This window comes from Lagopus muta, chromosome Z (assembly GCF_023343835.1).
Source record: "Lagopus muta isolate bLagMut1 chromosome Z, bLagMut1 primary, whole genome shotgun sequence".
Classification (NCBI taxonomy): domain Eukaryota; kingdom Metazoa; phylum Chordata; class Aves; order Galliformes; family Phasianidae; genus Lagopus; species Lagopus muta.
In genome coordinates this window covers 68472133-68486487 of record NC_064472.1, presented here as the reverse complement: position 1 = coordinate 68486487, position 14355 = coordinate 68472133, and the positions used below count along the sequence as shown (strand labels likewise).

The window sequence follows — 14355 nt, the reverse complement described above, 5'->3', positions numbered from 1 at the left end:
GATCATCTCCACTGAGGAACCTTCTAGGATCCTCCAGGCATTTAACAATCACAGAAGAGTCCTCTGCTTTATATCAATAGGCTATTTTGTACTTTAAACAACTTTTCAAATCAAATCAACCAATTTTGCTCTACATGAGACTTGATCAAAATCCTAATAAAATGAACTCAACTTGAATGAAGGACTTGGGATTCATTGTCCTCTTGCTGTACTTCACGATGCCAAAGAAGATTTTTTTAGCTTTGTATTTGGAAGCCAGCTGTGCTATGTCAAAAACAATAGTGCATAAGCTAACCTTAATCTGTGCTTTGAATATATGCATGAGATGGATTTGCTGCTACAGAGGTGAATTGAACATCTGAAAGTAAACTAGAGGAGTAAGATCTGTTTCACTCCCTTGCAGTTAAGCCATCAGAAATGCTTGCTTTAGGACATCTGAGGACTTCACTGTCCCTGCCCTGCTGGCTAGCTTCACGCTGGTGTGACAGAGGAGCATGCTTAGGTTAGAATCATAGAATGGTCTGAGTTGGAAGGGACTTTTAAGGGTCACCTAATTCAACTCCCTTGCAATGAACAGTGATACATATAGCTTGATCAGGGTGCTGAGAGCCCAGCCCAGCCTAACCATGAATGTCTTCAGGAATGGTTGAACACTATACAAACTCTGACATCTTATTTGATGATGAAATCCTACTGGAAGGCACAATAAGGAGCCAAGACAGTGGGTTCTGTTACCTTTGGATCTTCTTTACTCTCACAGCTCCCTTTTGTTTTCACGGGCTGATGCTCTGCTCTTCATGTAATTCCACTGTGAACATCTGCAAGGTGCAAGGACAACTTTTCACCTTAAGAACCACAGAATTTCTGAAGATTGTGCTTTGGGTCCTTTGTAACTCAGGGTCATTTGTAACTCAGGAATGGTTTTCATTTGGAAGCCTGTCACCTAGAAAGATGTCTGGGACATTCTAGGAATTTTAGGAATGACTAACTAGCACAGTGCAGTTTCTGTTGTGGTTATCCTATGGGCTGTACCTCCAGTGTTACCATGAGAAAAAAAGATCTGCAGTATTTTAATACTAAGCATGAAAAGAAGGTACCTTGTAAAGTTTAACAAATAGGCAGAACTGTAAATACAGATTTTCAAGAAAAACAGACTTTGAAATTAGGAAAGCATGCACAGACAGAATTCAGTAGCTTGCTGCTTCTGCGATCTACTCAGCAGCTTGAATAAGGTGGATTAGGACCAGCCACGGGATGCTTTTTCCTATCTCCTTGTGTTATTATGTCAGCACATGTAGGGTTGCAGGGAAATAAAACAAATCTGCTCCTGCAGACAGAGCAAAATTGAGCAGAGATGACTTCTTACATATAGGTATCTCTAGGTCTTGAAGAGTCATCAGAAAAAAAAGATAAAAGTAAGGCTTCTTGTTGAAACAGTTTCCCCATTTCTTGTTGAAATGCAAGCAGAACTACATGATGAGGAAAGGAAGAAAAGTGTACTGAAACAGAAGTATAAGATCTTATTTGTACTTTCTGTTGTCCTCAATTCTGTATATTAATTGTGAATACCATAATTTCTCCTTTCACATTATTTTGCTTCAGCTACTTCCCAGTATCACTCTCACACAAAGAACAGTCACAAATCGTGAGCTCTGATACTGTCACTGGAAAAGGAAACAGATTCAAAAACAAAGCAAAAGATCAGCAATAGTGGGTAGTACTGTTTATCACTTACAATTTGCACTGAAATAAATCTGGACTTTCCAGATGGTGCAGAATTAAATGCAGCTTCTGTACCAAGACTGAATCACACAGCTGACAATGTGCCTGTGTTAGTCATGAAGTCAGCAAGAGTAAAAGGATCAACTGCATTTTGGACAGCCTGGCTATCCAGGTGATGTGCAGGCACATTAGATGCAGATTTGCCTCTCTGTGTGGTGTCTGCAGCAGGGTGTCCTGCAGGCTTTTGCAGCTGCCTTCTCCACTGTATGTGTCCAGCTTCCATATGAAAGTCTTTGGAGAGTAACCTGTTCACTTGCAAAGCACGGTTACTCAGAACTGGAAAGGGATATCATATATGAATTACACCATAAAACATTATCTATTACATTTTTGACACTGGTTTGGAAGACAGAGAAAAAAAAAAAAACCTCACAGAAACCCCCCAAAAACAAATTCAAGGTACAGCGCTATTTCTATTATGAAATCAACTTTCCTTAATAGGCTGCAGTTCTGACAGCACAAGGCAAGTTTTCAAGATGATGTACTATGCTTTGCTGCTTTCTGATTAACAAACATGTTTTCTCTTTAAATCTGGGGGAAAAAAAAAAGTTATTGTTTTATGCAGCACAATTGCAAACAGTTGTGTTTGTCTTATGAAATTTATGATTTAAAAGAAGATAAAAGCTGCATTGCTATAATCATAGACGTCTAAAAAATTCAATCAGAAGACAATTATAATAACAAAAGCTCTTTCAGATTCAATGAATTACAACTGGTAGGGTAATCACTGTTTCTGGAAAAATAAGGAGGTTTTTTCTCCTTTCAGACAAGTAATATGGTATAGAAAGGTTGTACTATCTATCTTTATTAAAGTTGCAGGATGAGAGTGAATTGGGTTTAACATAATTGACAGGCATCCCAGAGAAATAAAAAACAGAAATGAGATTTGTTCCTGGTCTACGTGACTCACTTAGGTTCAATGCGACTGTGAAAACGTTTGAACTGTACTCTTTTCTTATGCAGCAAGTTATTTCCCATAGACTTACCCTAGATTACAGCTCGGAGCTCCTTTGATAACGCATAGAATTTTATTTTGGTTAATGTGTGACAAAGGATTAGAATTTCCCTTTCATTTTGGTAAAATTTGAGTGAGAAAAGGGCACTGTGAAATTCTGTCAGTCTCCAAACGTGCTGGCTAAAGCTCTGCATGTGTCTTTCAGTGAGATGCCTTACTGTGCCATAGAGTCACAGATGCTCAAATAGAGCCACGTGAAAGAAATGTGATAGAAAAGAGATGTGATAGAGGGTGGTAGTACAGGGCCACGAATAGGCACAACTAAGAGAGAATTCCACATTGCAATGGTCTTAGAAATTTTTATACCAACAAAAGAAGAAATTATCTTTGTTACCTCATTCAACTTTTCCTGCCACAGAATACCAGATTGGATCAATCAATGCACCCTTCTACATACTGGCTTGCTGTTGTGCTTAACCTGTGGACTGCTTAAGATAATGTTCATAAAATGGAAGCGGGATTTTTACTTCATGCACTCTTCATCTTCAGTGAACTTGAATGTGGTCCCTTAAATGTTTCACAGAGGATACTGCAATATTTTACAAAACGCTGCTGCTGTGGTGGTATGCACATACTACAGAGATGAACCAGGATCATGCTATTCAAACAAAGAACATGAAATTCCTCAAGCTACAGAATTAATGAAGTCTTGTATTCAACACTGTAATCTATCATGTTTTAGCTGTCATCTGCATTCTTCAGTAACAAGAAAAAAGTGTAATTTGCAGACTCTCTGAGTAAACAGAGAGCTTGATTAGGATCCTTCTCTCCTTGTAGCCTTGTTTGCACAAAACTAATAGGAAATTACTAGCTTTTGAGATTCCACTCTATGCTGATTTATTCTGAAACTGAGAGGCTTGTTCAAACTCTGTTGGTAGGAGATCAACTCACAGCCAGAGACCATGGCCACCATAGCTTCAATTTTTTAGAATGCTATCACAGCTCCCTCTTTCAAGCAGTGTACGATTTGGAAAAGGTAGAAGACAGCAAATGTCTTTGGTAGACAAAGGTACGCAAGGAGACAGTCAGAAAGTATTGGTCAGAGGATAAGATTGTAGCAGGCATGTCAGCCTACTCTGTACAGCTGTTGTGGGAATTATGGAGGAATTTGAAGGATGATGAGATAGTGCTGCAGGTGTTTGTGGGAGGATTCTAGTTTGAATCAAGGGGCAAACAAAAAGGATGATAAAAGTAATTGACTTAAAATTACTCTCAATACTACACCAGCCTTAAATATCAGCTTACAGAACCAAAATTTGGGCAATTTCAGAGTTTTTCCATTCACATTGAATATAATCTGATATACAAGCACTCCTGCTACAAATTTACTTGCTGATGTCTTTAAATGGATTAATCATTTAAATTTCCACAAAGCCTTGTTCAAAAGAAAGCTTGTGGATAATTCCAATGTGAAATATAAAAAATACAGGGTTTTTTTTTTTTTTTTTTTTTTTTGGTAAGGAAATGCTTTGATTTCAGCCATCACACACCTATAGCAAGAATTTACAGTTCCTTTTACTTTTTGTTATACAAAGTACTGCAAAACAAGCACAAATACCTTAAAGCATTAGCAGCACTTTTTGCACTGTTCAACCTTTAAACTTAATATACAGCATGCTTTGATAAGATGCTTCTGAAAAAAAACTTCAACATTTATAATCATAAATGTCCCAGCAGTCCCCTGCAGTGGACTCAAAGCCTCACTCTTGAGTGGAAACAGGGGGAGAAACAGAATTCACTGGGAATTAAAAAAGAAAAAAAAAAAGAAAAGAAAAAAAAAAGAAAAAAGCATAATAACAACAAAGATGGCTTTTTTTTTTCCCCCTCCCACTATTTCTCACCTTCTGTAGCTGAGAATGAATCAGAAAGCCCATGTTTCTGCTTACTGTATTCGAAAGTTTTTGATCAAGTCCATAAAATTAGGGGACTGAAGAACTAATGATAAATTGTGTATATTCTTTTAGCTACCTAATATCTAAACAGCAGATGACTTGCTAGGGAAAAACTAAATTGGGCTCTTTTATGCAAAATAATGAGCGTCTAAATATTTTTCTCTGTAGGAAGGTAAATGGTAATAGATGATTTCATTCTAATCTGAGTACTTTTTCTTCATTCCTGCTTGCAATTTTTCCTTGCTGCTTCAATGCTTTCAAATCTTCCACCTCCCACTAGTAGACCGGATAGATTCCAGACATGCCACACAGCAGAAGACAGACAGATGTCCTGTCCCTTCTCAGGCCTCACTTGTTTTATTATTCACTGCACTAGCAAAAGGATCAGTCTTTCTATGTGACAGCTGTTGTATTTTAAAGAAGAGCTTGAAAAAAATAAATAAGAAAACCCATCACAATCTCAAACCACAAATTCCTCAGTGCTAGCTGAGAGGAGGATGGAGAACTCATTTCAGAAGTTGTCTGCTAAAAGGCATGAACTCAGAAAGAGTCAGTTCTGATAACTCACTTATGTTTTCCACTGAATAAAATATTTTGACATTTTTGTAGTCTAAATGAGAGACGCCGAGAGCTGTTCACATACAATTCAAACTCTAGTGAGCAAGTTACTGCAGGCTGGCATGAATTCATACCAGCAACTTCCTTTGTCAGGCCATCTTCCAGTTCACTCTGAGTACAGAGGTGGAAAAGGCAGCAGAAAGCCCATGTGCAAAGGACTCTCCAGAAGGTCCTGATCATTGTAGCACATGGTTAGTGTCCTCCTTCCCTCCCAGCAGCAAATGGCACTAAGCATCCATTCTTCACAGCCATGCTTTCAAATCGCTTTTCACTGCTGAATGATTACCTGGCCAGCAATGTCTATTGGAAAGGAAAATTTGAAGTGAATATTTACAGTGAAAAAAACAGTGGGAGTTAATGTAAGATGCCTCCAAGCTGTATGCCGTGCCCCAATGAAGACTGTTTAGGTACACATATGCCTCCTCTTTTCCTGGGATGTTTTTCACCACTCTCACATCTGTGTTACACAGGAATAGCACAGATGGGGAAAAAATGAAGGACAAAGCACAGACGTATAGTTGTATAAATAAGAAGGACCTGGTTGCATCATTGCATGCATCAGTACATGTCAAGGGCTGACCTGCTGAAAGGAGCTCTGCAGAGAATGGAAATGCTATGTATTTTTCTTTAATTTTAATGCATTTTGCTATGTATAGGTGGAATGAAGGGAAAGTTCCTTGGGAGAGACAGTAAATTGGCTGATGGTGAGACATGACAGATGGGATAGAAAAAGGAACTATATAGGAAATAATTCTGAGAGAAGAGATACAGACAAAGGGAAAAATAAGACAGGTAGACGTGGGAGAATCAGAAATCAGCAAGTGAAAATGAAGCATAATGTTGAAGAAAAGGAGAGAACGACAAGAAAGAAACAGAATGAGACAAAAGATCTCAGGAAGAAAAGGAGATATGTGAAAGATGAAAGGAAAGAAACATGCTAGAGGTGCCATCCAGAGGGTCCGTGACAGGCTTGAGAGGTGGGTCCATGCCAACCTCATGAAATTTAACAAGGCCAAGTGCAATGCATGGATTCAATTTTAATTCACTCACTTGAACTCCAGATTTCATTTGCTTTTTGGAATTGTTTACAAACAGTTATTGGATAAGTGGCACTTTACAGACACGTATCAATTGTCTTGTTAAGGGTTAGAAAAAACATCGTAAAGGAAGAAGGTTGTTGAAGCAAACAAAATCAGTGTTGAGAGGTCACAGATATTTCCACGATGGTAAAATATTATTATTGCCTAGTGGGAAGTAAATTAAAGGATTGCAGTGTAAATTAACAGCCACAGTGGGTTGCTGCTGCATGAAAAGGGACTTTTCAGAAAGATTTTAGAGAGCGATTTTTTTTTTTTAACAGAAATGGCAAGGAGACTGTTGTGTACACTGAGGAAGGAAAGTACGAATGTAAAAAGTTTATAAAGATGGAGGAACCTTGTACATCAGAGCTGTGGATGTATGCACTGCAGTAGGGCAGACAGCTAAACAGAAGGGTGGAATGGGTAATTGGCTGAGTGGACTGGAGTGATGGAGGTGGCATGGCTAATGCCTGACGCTTCGTAGCCTGTTCGACACTTCCTCACTTCCTCTTTCTTCTCACACGTATCTAATTTTTTAACAAATGCCATATCTGTAAAACTCAGGCTCATTCATTTCCACTTAAACACCTTTTATCCAAGTTTCATACGAATTTGGAAAACAGCACTTTTATCTAGCCAAAATGAGGTGCTCTGAAGAAAACAATATGCACATCACAGCTGAAATGTATTTGATCTTAGAAGTGTTGCTGCCATTTCTTCTGGAAAAAGTGTTGACAAGGACTCTACATCACAGGAGGAAGGCAAAAAATAGGATATATTTGTATTTTGTCATCACATCAGGATCAGAGACAATAAATTAATCTCTGCTTAGGAAGAAGGAAAAAAAAAATAGGCCATGTTAAGAAGACTATTTCTTTCTTTTTAAAATAGAAAATGGAAAGTAAGATAAAAGTAAAAGCTCTATTATTTTAATTAAAATATATGTACATACTTGAGTGTGAATAGGAATCAGAAATGAAATCCTGCAGCTTAGAAGTCAGATCTGTATGAGTATTTCTTTTAATTATCCTTTTCCAAAACAAGCTTTTTTCAATCCAGTGTCAGAGCAGAACGTCTCTCACAAGAACATCAAAGCATGCAGAAGCATTTTTTAAAGCAACTAGACATTTCAGGCTGAAAAGGTTAGTGAAATCTAGTATAACAAAATTTATCACAAAAGTGCAACTTGATAACTGTGTTTAACAGACAAAAGGAAGCATTTTCAAGGCTCCTGCCATTCCTGAGGACATAGCTGAGTAAGGATTTTTACAGAAGGTAAAGAACAGAGAAAAACAAAACAAACAAACAAACAAAAAAACAACAACAACAAAAAAAATCCCCTCTTTACTGCTCACTGAGTTGAAGTCTCAAAACTGAAAGGACAAAAAAAAGCCAACAAAACAGTTTTCACAGAGGTTCCTTCTTAAACCTTCACAGCTGTTTCAGAAGTGAACGTAAGTGTCCCCTCAGGCTAACCTGTTTTAGGACTGGAGTCCCAGTTTCCAGCACGATAAATATGTACCTACTTCAGAATGTGAGCTTTTCTCCTTGAATTTGTAAGTGCTTATTGGAAAGCCCACATTGTAGACTGCAACACAGACAAGAAATATTGATAATAGCCCTCTCTATGAAGCAGGGCAAACTGTTAAATGCCAGAAGATTCTTTCTGTTTTGCAGACATCTTCACTGTAGTGACATTATTCTACCGCGTAGGCAAGGAACTCTCTCAAAAAAGAGCGTTTCGGTGCTTTTGCAAAAGTCCGTTGTCCGTTCTCCATTGCCAAGACATTTAAAAACTCACAGAAAAGAGGAATAAAAGTGCAGAACTCAAGTTAAAACTCTCCTTTTTTAGCCACTGTGTTGATACATGCTGAAGATGGATTGGTCATGATTAAAGGTGAAACAGTTCGTATCCCTACCAATTAATTATGTATTTAATATAAATTAATCCTTATTTAATGAGGTCTGAGTCATTAGAATCAAGTTTGCATAGATACAGATAGATAGACAGATAGGTGTAATTGGTGCTACGAAAGTGAAACTTTTATGTGTGAAATGAAGGTCAGAGCTAGAGATAGTCACAGTTTTATTATTAAAGAGATTCCAGACTCATTACTGATATACTGCCCAGGGTATCACTGTGATAATTTCATAGTTGAGGCTCCTGGGGGGGTTGATTAAAAATGTAAATGATTGCTTTCCTTGCTTGGGGAGAATGACAGACTGTACACACTGTAAAGATAATCTTTAAGAACAAAAGGAGTTCTGTCTGCTGAGCAAGTGACTCAGTACTCTGCCTGCTGGAGACAGCAGCTCCTCCCTGGGACAGGCACAGTGGTCTGTACCTCGGTTAAACACAACCAAAAGACAAAAAGGGGCAGGAAAAAGGAAAAGCTAGAAGGGAAGAGATCTCTGCTCCTCAGTCTTCAAACAGCTTCATTACAAAAATACTGTTTGCTTACAATGGGATGAGGGAAGTCTTATGCCCCAGACTCCCGATGCTAACCAAGTCTGTGTGTGATCCTGAGCTAACAACCCTGCTGAACTCACTTTAAACTGTACAACCTATTTAGGTAGTATGATAAGCAGGAGTTTTAGAATGAACTGCTGTGAAGGAAGGGAGTTACACATTTCTCTAGCTAATTTAATAAGTTTAGACATCAAGGTGCTTTGGCTGTTTATCCAGAGGTCTTTCAGGAAGAACTCAGCACCTAGGCTGACGTAATGGAGACAAGAGTAACCATATTTCCTGTGTTCTCGTGTTTTTCCTGAAGCAGATGACTCAAAATCTGATTTTACGTCACAAGGTGCACAGTAAGAAGATGAGTGACTGTGCCACGGTCTAGTCTTGGCTGATCAACAAAGAAGACAAAATATGGACCATTACTCCTTACCTTCAGAAAATAACTTCTCTGTCTATTTATCTTCTTTTATTGTGCACTGTCTGCATTCTGGGTGAATCCTGTGAATCTAGAAACATCCAATTCAGATGGCTGCGAGTTTCCAGGTTTTAACTGCATGTCCTGCTTCTCTTGTCAACTTCTATGGGGTCAATATAAAAGCAACTATTTTGAGTACATTACATGAATGCCATTCAGAATTGGCTTGCTGCATAAGAAAGTGACACGCTAGAGGGAAGGAATGCCATCCAGAGGGACACGGACAGGCTTGAGAGATGGGCCCATGCCAACCTCATGAAGTTCTGAAAGACCAAGTGCCAGGTTCTGAGTTCAGACAGGACATCTGAAGAAGCTAGGAAAGAACTTCTGTTTTGAGAGGTGAGCAGAAATAAGACAGGACTTTCAGACAAGACCTGACCATGGCTGAATTTTTTTCCCATTGAAAAATATTAATCTCTCATGACTTACAGTGCTCAGATGGGAAAGTTCCAAAATTATGTCCCCAGCTTGAACTGCTTACAGTTGTTGGCAATAGATAATGTTATTTACCTTCATCTAAAGTGCTTCCTATCATAACGAAACTGAAATGTATTCTGGAGTGCAAAGCCCAGAAGGCCAATTACATCCTGCGAGGGGATTGCCTCCCTCTCTGTATGAGGCCCTAGTTGGAAAACTGCATCCAGGTCTGCACAAGGATACAGAGCTGTTGGAGCAGGTCCAGAGGAGGGCCATGAGGATGGTCACCTATGAGGAGGGCTGTAGCACCTCTCCTATGAAGACAAGCTGAGGCAGCTGAGCTTGTTGAGCTTGGAGAAGGCTCCAGGGAGACCTCACTGTGGCCTTCCAGTGCTTGAGGGGAGCTTATCAGCAGGAGGGGACCAACTTTTTACAGCATCTAATAGTGATGGTACAAGGAATGGCTTTAAACTAAAAGAGGGGAGATTCAGGTTAAATATTAGGATGAAGTTTTTCAGTCAGAATATGGTAAGACCCTGTCACAGTCTGCCCAGAAAATCTGTGAATATCCCATCCCTGGAGGAGTTCAAAGCCAGGCTGGATGGGGCCCAGGGCAGCCTGATCTCATGGTTGGCAACTCTGTCCACATCAGGGGCGGGAACTCATTGATCTTCAAGATCCCTTCTAACCTAAATCATTCTATGATTCTATGATGTTTTTGTACCCAAATCTCCAAGCACACAAGTGAAGAGAAAGAGTTAAGAATCTATCATTTTACTGTGAACGAAAATCTACTTCATTTTTTGATTGGACCAGGATCAAGAAAACAAATGACCTTGAGAGGAAGAAGGCAGCAATTTATTTTATTCACTCCTAATTGAAAGAATTATAAGTAGAAGCTCTTCCTATTTATTTTTTTCTTTTTTTTTCTTTTTTTTTCCCAGTTGTGGTGAACTGGGAAGGCAAATAAGTACATAATTGCATACATATTCTTCAACTTCCTTAAATTCAGCTGTCAAAATACCACAAAAATTTTTGAAAAAAGAAATTGTAACTTTCATTCAAATGAATTAGAATTTCCATATAGATCTCATCGTTTTAAATCACGCTTACAGACCCATAGTGATTTTTATGAACCACCTTTCCATTCCAGCTATTATCATAACTAAAGAAACAGGAAATAATTTTGACAGAAGATACTAAGAAGTGCCTAAAAGTAGTTTGACAAGAGTAATGGCAATAATTCGTAAGAGAATAGTACTGAAATCACCCACCTTCCAGTAGAATCCACCAAAAATAAATTCTTCAATGAAAGGATAATACATTTTAGGTTCATTTGAAAATAGATAACAAAAAGTTTAGCATAACTGTGTGAAATATTTACAATCAAACCTAGATATTAAGAGTACTTATATATAGCTAAGGCTCTATTTTCCCATTAGATTTTTCTCAAAATACAACCCTATAAATATCAGCAGCCCCTGCCCTTGTTTCTTTTGTCTGGAAGATCTTCATGAGTTAAGAAAGTGTGCGGTAGCTATCCTGCAAATTCTCTGTGAAGATATCGAATACACTGCAGAAGATTTTCTGTCACTGCTGAAACATCCTCTGAGAGTTCCTCTATACTGTGCCTATCAGGCATGGCATCAAGAATAGAAAAAGCACTATAATCCTTCCAAAACAAACGAGTACAACATAATTACTTTCTAGCAGAATAAATCAACTCACTAGTCATCTGTCCTGTTAAATTTTTGACCTCATCTCATCTCCCTGCTTCAATTGTCTTTCTGACATTTTAGCCTTTCTGTTCCTCCAGCCTTCCCCTTTGTTCACGTGTTTCATGTTGAGACAAGAGAATCTCTAATTGAACCCACTACAAAAAATGTAGCTGAAGGTACACCAGACAACACGCTTGGGAAGAAGGGTGTAAGGATTAAAATGTGCACAAACACTGAAATTGACAGCTATTCACAAATTCAACCTCATCAACTCAGAGCAGTGATGCAGTGCTGGAATAACATTAGTTAGTTTTCATAATTATTTCTATTCCAATTGTTATCATAATAATGAAAGATCAAAGTAATTTGAGGATGTATTTCTATGTAAGAATATATAGGAATCTAATACACATGCATATACATGTAGCAAATACCTTATACCTTTGATCAGAGGCTTAACTGATTTTTAAAGGAACAATTAGTTTTTTCCAGTTTCTACATTGTTACGTGTTTTCTCAACAAATGACCTTTCATTTTGCATTCTTCTTACATAAGAGGAAACAAACAATTATGGGTACCCAATTGCTATTTCATGCAATGAAGTCTTAACTAGGAATTTGGTTCTGATGGACTCCCTTAAGTCTCACTGCAGGACATGCTGATGCAAGATTAATGGAGACAAGATTTCACTGTCATTGGTAACAGGGAGACAACGGAAAAGCCGGGGGCACATACAGAGTCTATTTGAGACGGACCTAGATAATTCACATCTGAGTGTTCTTGTAATTTGCTCTGTATGCATTGAATCATAAGAACGATGTTCCTACTTACATAATGCAAACAAACATAAAGCTGTCCAAGAGGGCAAATCTAACATGCACAACATTACAGAAATGTGAGTTAGGTAATGATCCAATAGATCTAGAGGCAGAAAACGCAAGGTAGACTGACTCTCAGGTCAGCTCAGGACATATAGCAGACCAGAGAGATCAGAAAGCAACCAATATACATGTGCTGTAGCAGTGCACAGCTCACTCAGAGGAACAAGCTAAGCTTCTGGAACACTGTCCCCCTTTAGGAAACTGCACAGCAAAAAAGTTAATTTTCAAAGTGGCTGGTCATTTGGCAGGCTTGGTTTCAATGTTCCCCTGTCTCCAGGTGACAGTATGTCTCATGTGGATTTCAGAGCATCTGAGAGAGAATTGCCAGCTCTGCTGTCATGCAGCCTAATTCACAATCATTCTCAATGCCACCTTTTGATAACTTGCACTTCTGCATACTGTGAAAAATGTAAAGAGCTTTCTGCATCCCTGGTTCAGTCTTCTCAAAGCTTTAGTTTCTGAGTACAAAATTCAAGCGTTACTCACTGTCCTTGAGGTAGCAGTATAATACAACTCCTTGGCTAGAAGCTGCTTTCAGAGATCCCACCAAGCCTATGAATGGCAGGATACTCAGGTCCTTGCCTCCCCCCAGCATTTATTTTTAGCAAGACAGGCTATGAAACTGCATGAAATGGATTCATGTCTTTGTAATCATAGAATCATAGAATCATGAAGGTTGGAAAAGACCTCTAAGATCATGTAGTCCAGCCTTCCACCTATCCACATAATAATGAATTCAGGAAAATACTGACTTCTTTTACTTGCTTAGGAAATTCCCAAAGGGGTAAATGCACAAACACTTGATTTCTAAGAGGTATGAAAAGAAGGAAGGAACAAACTTATCTATAAAAAACAACCAGAATATCCCCATTCCCACATTTCTTTGAAAAAAAAAACCCAACAGATCTGCCATCTGCAATACAGTTAAGAATAACCAAAGCACGATCAGGTTGACGCAGAGATTCAAAGTCCAGCAGTGTGGATGTGGTTCCCACTACCCAGTGAGACAGCCTTTTTTACCAGCTTGGATGTGCCCAAGTTGTAGACCCATCTGCCCCACAGAAAATCCACTCACAGTAATGGCTTTACAGTGGGAACAGTGTGCAGAACAGAAGACAGAAGTCAGCAGATAATCCTTTTGTCACAGGGATGAAGGACGGGATTCTAAAACCCAATGAACACCCACAATTCCCATGGATATCAGTGCAAACAAAATGTCAGAAAATGAGTAACACTGCAAGGGAGTTCAATGTTCAGTGCTTCTCAGAATTAAGTCACTTCAGGAAAAAAAACAGAAGTATTTCATAAAAATTCAAAAATAAGGAACAGGCACTCTCTCAAAGCAGTAGGACAATGTCTCACTTTTCACATTTCCCTCCTTGTTTTTATAATTTTCATCTTTACCCAGAAACATTAAGAATTTATGTGGCAGATAGCAATTTGAAAAGAACGTTGAAGGTAAGGGAAGGGAGGGGGAAAGTAGTCTTCATATATGCTGATTTCCTCCTTCACCCTGTGAGACATGACACGGATTTATCAATAGTTGATCAGTAGCCAAGCAGCAGGCCTATTAACTCCTCTTGTCATGTAAGTCCTGACACTCAGAAATGCTCTTATCAGCTAAAACTGGAGAATGTTGACAGAAGCCAGCTCTTTCAATTCAAAAGAGATGGTTATCTTGTAATAGTCATATTTGCTTTCTGTATTATCTGAGACAGCCTTCAAGTAGCAATGATCAGAACACCATCAGTTCTCCACTGAGCTTCCTTCTCCTTAGATGCCTTCTCTAACCAAATAACACTGTATGGGGATTGTTTAAAGGCAAACACATCCACCTCTCTTTTTTTCATTTCCTTCTTTTTTTTTTTTTTTTTTTTTTTTTTTGTTGTTGTTGTTGTTAATATCTTTTGCTTTACAGTTTTAGAAGTAGAACTTCTCTGAGAACATTTACAGGAAAACAAGAAAAACAACCAAGAAACTTATTAACTTATTCACAGCTAAACTACTCGTCTTG

The 14355-nt window shown here is 38.5% G+C and overlaps 1 protein-coding gene across 5 annotated transcripts in view; it reads right to left on the bottom strand.

Moving 5' to 3' along the window:
• Window positions 1-14355, bottom strand: part of LINGO2 (leucine rich repeat and Ig domain containing 2) — a 472070-nt gene that overhangs the window by 63243 nt on the left and 394472 nt on the right. The window contains exon 7 of one of the 5 annotated variants that reach the window (XM_048931038.1): window positions 736-818. The exons of the other annotated variants lie outside the window; for them this stretch is intronic. The gene's annotated coding sequence lies outside the window, so the exon portion shown is untranslated. The remainder of the gene's footprint in view (window positions 1-735; window positions 819-14355) is intronic. 5 annotated transcript variants of the gene reach the window in all.